Raw genomic sequence first — 12,516 nt, forward strand, 5'->3', positions numbered from 1 at the left:
AAATCAAAAACCAAAATAAATGCTAAGGTATATAGTGATGTAAGTATGGTTTTAACTTATTCTCTCAGTTAACAAAAACAAATATTAAATATAACCTCAAAGCTACCTTTCTTTGCAATTAAACATTTCTATTAGTTGTCAGTCTCTGAGAATATCCCTTTCCCATGAGTGTCTGTTAGAAGGCACAACTGCAATGCAAATTGAGTTACTTAAATTGTGATTTCCTGGTTCTGATTTAAACCACTAATAATTAATAAAACTGATTTAAATCAAAGCGATATAAATTGGTCTGTCCTGCCTTAAAACTAATTAAGGATGTGCCTTGAAAGCATGCTTATATCAGTGCTCTAACTTAGTGGGTTCTTGGTATCACTCAAGTCTTAATAAATCACAGCAAGGGATGGAATTTTTATTTAGTTCAACAGTCTCGATGTCTGAATTTAAGGCCACTGAAGAATAGATTAACATTTATAATTGCTAGGTTGATCAGTAAAGCAAATTAAAAATGGGGATTTCAAAACAAATTAACCTTTGCAGCACATCATGTGGAGACAGACAGACAGTGAAATCATTGAAAAGGTTTTCCTCATCCTTGGAGTGATTTGTCACAAATCACCGCACCCTCCATGATGCTTTACTGCTCTGCAGCAAGCAGCCTCTGGAGTCTCAATGTCCAAAAAATAAACTGTGATAACTGAAAGAACATGGACAGTTTGAGGCTGGCAAGTCGCTGCATGAGCTATCGTTGCTTTGCGTCGCTCCAGGCAGACTTGTATATTTTGGGACTAAGATTAGGATGTTTAGGCTAGGATCAAATCAGTTTATAATTAGATATGTGCAGGCTCTGCCATATTAATTGAGGCTCATGCTTCCCTACATCTACCCTCCACATTTAATGAGACTGTGCTTTAAAGCAGTCAATGGAAAAAGGATCTTCTGTACCCACACACTTTTATGCTTCAAATCTCCCCGTCCTGCACTTTGCTGAAAACCTTTCACTGCTCAGTTGAGAGGCAGCTCAGATTTTCCCAAAAGCTGTCCCTCTTTGGGATACCACATGGATAGAACAGGACAGTGTGTCAATATGGTCTGTGTTGTACTTATGAAATTAAGAGCTAGATGCCACCTGGAGAGAACATCTATATGTGACCAGCACCTGTGTATGTGCCATGCTTCTCCTCTGTAGAAAAGTAGTCTTAACTGGAGAAGATGGAGTTGAGTTTGATGGCACCATACAAAATCTGAGGAGGTCCGAGACTGTTCCTTCCATGTCCAGACATCTATAGAGATGGAAGATGCTGTCAAATGCAGGAAAATGTTGCAGACCCCCATGGAAGGATGCATGGGGAAAGAGTGGGGAAGTCTAAGGTCAGATAATGATAGAGAGAATGGAAAGAGCAACAGCATCGTCTGTCAGAGCAAACAGTTTCATTCTCTTCTCTCACAGGTACGTCAACGCCTGGAGAGTTCTTGTCAATTGATGCAGCTGATGAGGACTCCAACACAGTGAGCTTGTCATCCCAAGGAACAGAAGACAAGGTAACCGCACTTTCAGCGTAGGCACATTTGATGTGTTTTGCTATTGTGGTCTATAGGCTCCCAGAAAATCACTGTTTTCACATACACAGTGCTTTGCCCAAAATCTCCACTCCTATGGGCAACCTTTGGTACCTTCAATGTGCATCACTGATGGCTGAAGTTGAATGCGGAAGAAATAGTCCCTATTTCTCATAATTTAACTGTGTGCCTCCGCAGTCCTTAGCAGAACTGAGTGGTTAGAAACCAATGTGGAGTACGTGACCCAGCAGTCTGACCCTGCGGAAAGTATTAGATTATGCAGATGGTTTATCCACATCCTTTGTGTAACAGTAGAACTATTGTATAACTTGTCTTTTTTCCTATGAGTGGACTGACGTGTGTGGGGAAACCAGTAGTATTATCTCCTGATCCTAAGGCTGCAGGAGGATATAAATAGGGAACCAACAGCTTCCTCTGAACAGATTTTTTTTTTTCCTAAGTTCCTAAACAGAACTAAAATGAAAACAAGCTAAACTAAACAGAGTGGATTAAACACAGAACTGTGGCAGGTATTGTCATCACCACTCACAGCAAGCGAATGGTATTTTGCTAATGGGAAAGCAAAGCCAGGGAGGATCCTTAAAGCTGTCCAAACTTGAGCAATGGAAACGCAAAATGTTTTTCTACATGGTAGAGCGCAGATGAACCACCTAGCTCCTGATACTGCAGCACGGGGTGCCGATGGCACTGGCTGAGGCGTGGCGGTCGGTTGTGCAGTGCACGCATGGGCATGGCATCGGGTGTGGGAGGTGGGGACGGACCTCTCCTTCCTGCCAGGCCCACGCCAGCTGAGAGACGGTCAGAGCTGAGGTGCTTTGGCTTCTGTCATCGAAGGGTGGCAAAAAGTGGGTGGTAGCTGAGAGAAAGCTGATGGGGCAGGTATTGATAAGTTACTGAATAGTCAGCCAAATATTTGGAATATTTTTCAGAAGTTTTGGCAGACAACAGAGGATTGCAGTCTGGAAGAAAAAGGTACCTATCTGTCTGCCTTGTTCAGTAGATGTTTCCAGCTGCTGGCAATGGTACTGGCAATTGGCCCTAGTTAATAAATGAAAAGTTCTTGGGTTTTAATGCATGCAAATTGCACAATTTCCATAGATATTCAGTTAAATATGCCCTGCTTTGCATGCCCTGTTTTTCTCATCTAAATAAACTGCAGTTGTTCAAGAATCTCTCCCATTCCCCATGCTATATTATTTCCTGAATATTTTTTTTTTCCTATGGGGAATGAAGTATTGCACATGGACTTTTTCCAAAATCAAAGCTCTTTAGTATGGTTGGCCTTTCTGGTCTACCTTATTACTGATATTTACACAGATGTACTGGCAAAAACAAATTTATTGCAATATTTATTGGACTCAATTTGAGGTTATTTATAATGTGGTTAGATGGCTATTTATTAGACATGTCACAGTAGCTATTTAATGCTTCTATAGCTGTCTAGCTGAGACTACAATATTAAACAGTATTTGTTGTATATAATCCAGAAAATGTTACAGAAAGAGTAGATTCTAAGATAAAAAGTTGCAACCGTCAGAGTAATGGAGGAACAAAGCACAAAAACATAGTTTTAAACAGTAATTCTCAGCCAGACTGAGGGAGGGCATATTCAGGATGTGAAGAAGTCCAGGTGCAGATTCTAAGTTCTCTAAAGTGCACTAGCGCTCTGCCTAACAGCTGACCTTTCCCTCATGAAATGGACATTTTTCATTTAGAAAAGGAAATGAGAATCATCATCTTTGATTTTCTTGCACTGATTAAGTAGAGCTAAAAAGTTCTACGGGACCATTTTCTGTAGGAAACTATGTCATAAAAATCAAGCATTTCACAGGGAGGTGTTACTTTGACATTTTTAATGCTTTGTGTTAAGGTGACATCGACTATTTAATTTCTTTGTGATTAATTCAGATGACAATTTTTTTCATATTGATGTTATAATTTTTTATTTAGCTCTGTGTTTCACTGTTGTGTCATCATGATTTTTTTTACAGCATTGGGACAAAAATCTTCAGTCTCTCTTAACATCTGTAAGTTTTAGTTTGTTGGTATTTTTTTAATTAGATTTAAATCAGAAAATAAAGGCACATGTTGAATTTCCTAAGAATAAACCTGGATAAGCCTTGCCTGCAAGGAAGAACAGACTGTAAGGGTAAAAATTTTCCCCAAAATTATTAATTTCCTTTAAAAAATAGTTTCCTGTAATCTTCAGAAAATGCAGATTCTTTAGGAAAACAAATCCCACATTTTCATATACAGACACAGGCTATCTTAAAATATCTCATAAAAAAACCTCAGTCTTGTTACTTCTGTTTAACAGATAGACCCATTTCTGTGGGAAGGTGCGGAGGAGAGAGGAAATGAGGCCACTGGAAGGTTTTGCAGGTGTGAGGGTGAAGCTGGGCAGCCGCCGGTTTCCACTTCTCGTGAGGGTGCAAAGGGGAAAGGGGGGAGCGTGGGGTGAAAGAAATTATTCTCCTTTTTCTCATGCCTTCATTTTTGCATTTTCTCATGGAAAAAGAGTGTGTTTGCAGACAGTGTCACTGCTGTGCAGAAGCAGCAGACCCCATCCCAGCTTTTCCCTTTCCTGGCCTAACTCAAGTTGTCCAACCCAAGTCCCATGGGACTATGTTCCCTGTGTAGTTAGCCTACCATGGGACTTCAGTTTTCAGTGCAGGCTGTTGTGGACCAATAAATATGTATTTATCCTTTGGTTCTTGCAGCTAGAAGTGTCTTTAGATACTAGAGCCTTGAATGGTGTAGGATGAGATGCTGAGTAACACAGAGGCAGGAGGGCATGGGGGAAAACTCTCTGTCCAGAACACACAAGGGCTGGGAAGAGTTTTAATGATTATTTTTTAAAAAGTGTAGCTGCCAACTAATTTCAGGCTAATGTTCCTGAGAAATTACAGTAGGAAATTCAAGGACACTATACATTTTCTTAAATTCATTAGCTGCCCATAGAGGGTTAAAGAGAACATAACTAAAAATAATTACATAGGAGTTATGGAGTTCAAACAGAACGTGTTTCTCTGCTTGCACAAAGCTTCAAGGGAGACAAATTAGAGAGGATTATTAGCATATTCCGCTTTTTCAACAAATCTTACAAGGAAGGAAAAACTTAATAATGTAAATGAGCTGAAGGTTCATGTTTCCATAATAGCTGTATCTGCACTATCCTACATGTGAAATTTATTCTCTCTCAGTGGTGATGCTGTTGAATATTTTTCAATTCTTAGCCATCCTATTTTTCCCCTGTAAGCAGCTCTTTTGAGTATGGATATTAACCTGCAGTCCTCTGTTAGCTAAAACTGTCTTTGGCTGCATTACATCTGGGCAAGGGCTCTTACAGAGAGCAAAGAGCAGCATGTAAAAACGATCAGAAATACACTCACAAAAATTCATATTTTATTTGAGCTTGTTCGTTCTAATTGTTCTCTTGAGGCTTGATCCGGACCACAGAGAAATCCAAAGGGGGCTCACTGAGCTGTGGGTCAGGTTTTCAGGTCACCTGTATGTGGCAAGTGGTGAATAATGAGCAGCACACCGCACGGTGGCAGCTCCTCGGGCCTTACACTGATGATGGAGGTGAGAATCCGGCCACTGATTTCATTAAGTGTAGTCTCAGGGCCAGAGGAGAGCATTGCCACTCACTCCCCCTGCAGCAAAAGGCAATCGCAGACCTTAATGATCAGCAGGCTGGTGCGTCCCAGTAATGCAGCTGACCATGCCCTGATTAACTGGTGCAAACTGTGCCCCAGAATGTTTTCTCTGTAGAGTTAGCTGTTTTATGGATGGCAATGGTCCAAGAAGTTGTTAGAGTCACTGCTGGGACTTGATATAATTACAAATGTATTTCCATGTGTAATTATGAGTACTTGGATGGCTGATTTGTCCCTCCCACTGATATAAACAGGTTGGGATTAATACATGTATTTTGCAAACAGAATTACATATATTGAAAACTGTTTAGGGTGGGCTTTATTTCTTATACTCTTTTTTTTTTTTTTTCTTAGGAGAATCCTTTAAACTGGTTCAAAAAGTTTGTTCTTGCAGACAGAAATGTCCTTCCCTTTAGTCTAGATTAGGCATTTGGGTGGGAAATGGGATTTGGAGGTCCTGGCCTGCCTTTTTGTGCAACCGTGTATGAACCACTTTGTGCTGTGGCCCTTTGTTGTCCTCCCAAGCTTTGCTCTGTTTTGCTAGATTTAAAACTTGTGGGAGGTTTTTGTCACCTTTTGTCTTTTTTACAGGCACCAGAATGGTACGATCCAAGACCAGGGGTTCTGGACATCACCATAGTAATCGTGATAGGGTTTTGGGAGCCTCTTGGTCAATCCCAAAACTCCCATCTGCTTCCACAGTGACAGAAACAGGTCCTTGGTGAGCTGTCAGCTTTTAGGACTTAGCATCTGCATCTCCATGGGTATCCCTTCCTGGTGTCGCATTGCTTTCCATAACTTGAGTTCTACTGGTATCACAAGGTTCTGGAAACGTGTAATTACCAAGCGTAAGTCAGATTGCTCCATGGCAGAAAAAGAAATGTTCAAGCCCAGAAATGAAAGAGTTCATATAAAACTAATTTTTCTTACCTCTTTCCAAAGACACCAACCTTCCTATATAAATTTCCCTGTCATTAATCTAATAAAGCTCACTTTGTTCATAATTTACTACACCCTTCAATAAGCATTGTAATATTTGTGCAAGGCAAGTGTATAAATCATTGTTGCCCTTCTCTACTTTTTTACTTATCTGGTTCTTTCAAGGTCGTCGCTAACCTACCCTATAGCTTTCATCTGGTTTAAATATTCTGCTATTACCTTTTACACCTTGCTTCCCAGTTCATGCCCATCTAGATACCTGCAGCTGCATCTTCACTAAGTAGCTATTGACCCACATCTCCTTGCTAAAGGTTACTGACTTCATCAGCAGTAATGATACCAATTACATCTGTTAGGGTTCACTCGCACCTTTTCCTGGTTAGAAAGGGGGACTGGGTTTTGATTTTGTTGTTATTGACCATCTTCTCTGCCTAGGATATCTAAACCACAGAGAGGATAAGGATATTTTCCCAAATATAATTTTTTTTGACACATGTAGGCTTTCAGCGCCCAGGTCGTGCAGAGAGACTAATCAATCCCTACGGACCTCCAGGAGCCTGAAATGTAGCTGGGTAAGGCCACAGTCCAGCAAAGCACTTAAGGATATCCTTATGTAAACATATGATCAGTCCCATTTTCAGTGTGATTTGGCAAGAAGTGCATTTCAGAGTAGAGCATCTCCAGGGATGCTGCTTCTTGCAAGGGCTGTGCAAGATCAGGCTGTACCAGTCACAAATGCAAGCTCAGTCCAAAGTGTCTGGTATTCTTGCACTGGGCAAAGTAACTCTCTTCAAGTGTATTGCTTGCAGGCACATCCCCATGCTTTGGGGGAGGCTGTTGCGGTGCCCCTGTTTTAGAGTCGTAGTGTATGAGTGTGAGCTCTTGTCCTCTGCAGAGGCAGTGAACTCTTAAGATGCTTGAGTTTCTTTTGCTGACTGTTTAAGAGACAATGAAATGATTTAGGAGTGGGCAGAGTAATTGTCTGGGTCCTGCAGAACCTGACAACTGTGCTTTATGATGACCGGAGAGATCATCCCATCTTCTGGCTTCATCAATTCATTGAGCCAAGTGTGTTGCTGCCATGGGATTGCCATCCTATAACGAAAAACACAAGTGGAGTGGAGTTATGCCATAGCTGGCTCCCAGGGAGCAAGGCTGGGACAGTTATCACCACGGTACAGAAGAAAATAGACCTGGAAGGGACCTGAGGAGGTCATCTCATCCACCCCCATGCAAATCGCTCCTGACACAAGTTTCTCTAACGTGTTTCTTTAACCCCACCAGGAGCAGAGATTCCCCAGGCCCCCCTGCGATGTGCCTAATGACCCTTGATCGGGGAAGTTATTCTAGTGCTGAACTTAGCTCTCCCCTGCTGCATTTAAACCCATTACTTTTTCTGCTCTCCCCGTGGATGTGAATAACAATTTATTGCCTTCCTCTTTGCATAAGCCTTTTACATAATTGAAGACTGTTATCATGTCTCCTCTCCGTCTTCCTTGCTCTAGACTAAATAAATAGCCCAGATAGGAGGATGAAAGCTGGAATGGGGTGTCAGGGAGAAGGAGTTAGAGGAGGAAATCACAGAAGTATTAATCCTGCTTCCTGTCCCTACAGAAACGGACTTTTCCTTCTGAAGGACGGGGGCTGTGGGAGGGGGAGACGTGTTTCTTGGTGCTGGTGATTCACTAATGCAGCTCTGTGGACTGCATATCTGATTGATGGGTTGCTGCCTCACAGCCTAAGGAAGAGAGAGGTTTGGGGTTAACTCTCTGCTGAGCTGTGACACTCCTACCCAGCCTGTGTGCTTGGGAAATAAGGCTTTAATTTCTTATATTGGTGAGGAGCATATGCAACTCCCAGGTTGGCTCCTCCGGGACGTATCTGGTTGAGGTTCCGTGTATCATGAAAGATGTTTCTAGGTGCCCTATGTGTTATATGGTTGGATAAAATGACAGTAAAACACCATCACCCTGCAGGAGCATCCAGGCAGCCCACCATGAGCCCTGCCCTGGAGCAGAAGCCCTCTCCTCTGATGGCAAAATGGGGCTTCTGTTGGGAGTGGTGTCTTCACCATGGCTCTGTGCTTCCTACCCATGCATCGGATGGAAAGCCACCCACCACACACGCTGCCTACATGTATTTCACAACTTTATTGCTGTTCATAAAACCAACACATGGAACAGGCAAACATCATCTGATCCAAAATGCCCTGGGGTGTATTATGTCAATGTCACATACATTAAGAAAGTACAGCAAGCAGTCAGAGTGACTTTTTGTGTTTGTAGCCCTTTTCCATTATTCATGCCTGCTGTCAGCTGTAGCATATACACAGCCGTTGTGTTGTGGCTGTCATAACCTGGAGGAAACAAAAATAGCTCTCAGCCCAGAGATTTCCAAAAGCAAAACGTGGGGAATAACATTGGTAAAAAATGGTTCTTCACCACTTAACGGTCCCAAACAGCTTTCAGTGACACCTTTTGCCTTGCTTTAAGAACTCCAGGAACAGCACATAAGGTGGAGCTGTTTTCCCTAGACTCCTGGCAACATGGGATCCCAGGTTTATTTACATCAGAAAAGGGCTGGCCTTGAAGATAACAAAATATTAGAGGCTGTTTGAGCAGGGAGGTCCTTTGCATTGCATTGCAAGCACATTGTGGACTAGCGCCAGCACCCCCTGCCACTCTCCAGCTCCTTCACAAACTCATCACTCAGATGTTAAGATTTTCCGGTTCAATTTCACAGCAAAAAAAAATCTTGATAAATTACAATCCGATTATTTGTTTGGGTTTTATTAATTCTCCTTTGCCCCCACTTCCTCCCCAGTGTGACTTTGAAGATGACATTTGTATTTCTGAATTAAAACCACATTTGCCCAATGTTGTGAAAGGAGGAGGCAGGGGCAGGAGAGAGAGAAACCCTTTTGTTCTCCTCCTCGTGGTTCCCCCTCACCTGCCAGGGCCAAGCTCCAGAATAATTCCTAACAGCTGAGGTTAGCCAGGGACATCTAATCCCGGAAAGCTGGCTCTGAATTCCAGCACCAGCACACAGCATTTGAGTTTCATCAACAGCCATTTACATCTAATTCCCCTAAACCTCCGAAGAAATGTGAGTATATGTACAGGTATGTGCTTATTTAATTGAAAAGAAAAAAAAAAGTGGTGGGGTTTTGTTTTTGTTTTTTGTTTTGTTTTGTTTTTCATAAATCTGAGCCCAAATGGCAACAACAGCAGTGGCAACATTCATGCTTTTTAAAGCTAAGCAAGCTCAGAAACTGTTTTGAGGATGTGGTGGCATCTTTTGAGTGTACCATAAACAGCTATGTGTATAGGATGCCCAAGAGTTGTGATTGTCAACCAAAGGGAGGGCGGAGTCCTCTTTCCCTGATTTCCTGTAATGGAAAAAGATTGCTCTGTGCAAATGGAGCTTAAAGTATCTTGCTGAATTTGCTGTCACCTGTCCTGTTTGTTTGCAGAAGGAATGTACCAAGCATCCTGGCAACACAACAGAGAGAAACCTCTTGGGGTTCAGCTAGACTGAGGTGGGAGGATGTGGCAGAGATGGGCTCAGTCTGAAGGAAAGGCACCTTCCCAGGCATGAACAGGGACCAAATGGGATGTGCTGGGTAAAATTGCAGTTGTTTTTCTTCTTTGGACTCAGTCAGCAGGGATAACATGCTATTTTTCACAGGGGAGTTTTAATCTTTTTCAAAGACAATTCCCTGGTTGGCCCTAAGTGTCTGTGACCCAAAGATAAAACTCCCCATCAGTTCTGTTGCACCCCTTCCCAGAAAGAAAATTTTCAGCATCCTTACTTTTGCTGGTGTTTGCTTTAAGACCATCTACTTTTTATTAAGAGAAAGCTTTGGTTTTGCTGTTTAGCCAATTGAAATGAGTAATGAAAATGTTATTTGTATGGGACAAAGGAAATATTTTCATTTAAATTATCTCATCTTACTAATTGGTTACAACAGGACTGCTTGGATGTGTGCAGTGTACAGCATCCAGTCCCTCTGCTCAGAGCAGGGCTTCGGCCAAGCTGGTATAAACCATCCCACAGGAGAAAACAATAGTAAAAGCTGTCAGGTATTTAAGGTTGCCTCTCCCATGGAGCCAGCTTAGCTTCCACAAAGAAATAATTTGAGTGTCTGAAAAGAACATGTCCTAGAAATATTACAAGACAATTAAAAACATAGTCTAGAAATAAAAAAAAATAAATTAAAATCATCTAGAGAAAACTCCTTCAAGGAATAGGTATTTTTTGTTGTTCAGTGCAGACATCACTGGCAGCCTGCTAGCATGGAAAGCACTTGCAATAGATGAATAGTAGTAATATAAATCCACAGTATGTCTGAATTTAAATAAAAAGGGAAATGATTAATATAAAGGATTACAGTCTTACAGTACAATTCCCTTGAAATGCAAAAAATCTTGTATTTAAAAGGGACTTGAACATAATAATCTTCATATATTCATGGCTGAAAATGTTTCCGAAATGCTGTTTCCAGAATAGATGTCGCAAGACAACAACTATGTCCTGAGCTTATTTCAAAACCGTGGCAAATAATGTTGTTTCACATAAACACAGAAGAAAAATGTGACATTAACAGAAATGAAAGGGGGACAAAATCGTCCACGTCTGTGTGCCAAGGATGGAGAAAAAGGGGGAGAAATGGCTTAAACAGGAATGCTGGAAAAGCCAGCTTGGAGAAGCAATGTCATTCCCAGCTCACCAACCCATCCGTGCGGTTGGCGTGGTTATGATCTATTCCCCCTTGGTTCCAGCAGCCGCTCTCGCTACTGTCTACTGGCAAGAAGTAGGTCAGAAATCTATTTTTGTCTCTATCTTTCCGTGGCTGCATCGAGCGGTCCCTACCCCCGTGCAGAGACGGGAAAGCCTCCGAGCAGAGGCTGTGAGATCAGACCTGTCCCGCACAGTCCTGGGCTGAGCAGGGCGACCTGTCCCCAGCAACCTCCACAGTCAGTGGCAAGAGAGAAAAATGGTGTCTGTAGCAGCAGGGACTGCCCCCAGGGGTGCCCATCTCTCTCTGCTTGCTGGAGAGGGATTTTAAGGAAATTAGGGACTTAGTTTGTCGCTAAATACCTAAACATAACAGGATGAATGTGGGCCAAAGCATGTGTGATGTGCCAGCCCCATCTAGAAAGCCTGTGTCCAAGCAGTGCGGGAGGTTTTGGTTAACTCAGCTCTCAGTGGCCTGGCTTAGAGAGTGGCCTTGCAACCAAACACTTGTGCTGGTGTGCCTGAGATGGGGATGAACGGGGACACAAGGCAGAAGCAGGGAGCTGGGGATGAAGCAGAAGGAATTGTGTTGTGACTGCATGTTTAGTGCTCTGGGGCTGAGAGCTGCCTCTTTCTCCTGCTGCCCCCCGGGGCTAGTGATTTAATCACCTCTGCTTGCTAAAAATCATCTTTCCTCTCCAGGTACCAGATATCCCCTTCCTCCCACCCCCTTCTCAAATTGTCCAGTCGATTAACATAATTCAGTTAAATTCAGTACTTGTTTGCAACTTGCACTTACTTTTGAAGTTAGCTAGAAGACATGCCAGGAAGCTGCTCTGGTTTTCCCGCTACATCATCTAGAAATTAATAAGTTACTGTCTCTCCTTATGGAGTTGCCTGATTTGTATCTGTGTGTCATGAGTGCCAAATCCTCTTCTCGCTGCCTCGTGCCTCTCCTGTCAGTGCAAAGTAAAGGCTGGCAGGGATGGCGGTTTTGCCATCCCGGAGCTCTGTGACCTTTGGAGAACAAGTGATCCACCTCCCTGTGGGAGACTTTGCGTTTTGCCACTGGTCAACAAAATACTGTCCCCAAGTGAATAGCTTTATGAGTGGCAAACGCAGCCAATGCTTCTGCCTCAGGGCATGGCACTGTCCTAAAGCTCAGCTTTGCTGTTTGTCACCATCGAGGTGAGTTGCAGGAGGTGCCAAGCAAAAGCATTAATCATAACATGGACCTCTAAATAATTTTCCCTAAAATATCTGCAGGGTTCACTCAAACACTGCGCTACTTTATCTGAGGGAATTGCAATCTCTGTGACATGAAAACTAACTGCAAAGCTGTTGCCTCATCGTTCTGCTTCTAGCAGGTCTTGAGTCCAGCTTTTCAGACCAGTTTTTCCCTTTTCACAGTGCATCTGTCAAGATTCCCGCTCTGGAAAAGATCAGAGCAAATGGGGACTGAGGAGAACAAAAGCTGACCCAAACCTTTGACCTAAACTTAACACAAAGCCAAATGAAACCTTAGAGGTTTGTAAATGTTCCTGAAACATTTCCACCTCCTGCTCCCCTCTCCTTTATCTTTAGTTTCTTTATACTTCTACGC

This window comes from Phalacrocorax carbo, chromosome 6 (assembly GCF_963921805.1).
Source record: "Phalacrocorax carbo chromosome 6, bPhaCar2.1, whole genome shotgun sequence".
Lineage (NCBI taxonomy): Eukaryota > Metazoa > Chordata > Aves > Suliformes > Phalacrocoracidae > Phalacrocorax > Phalacrocorax carbo.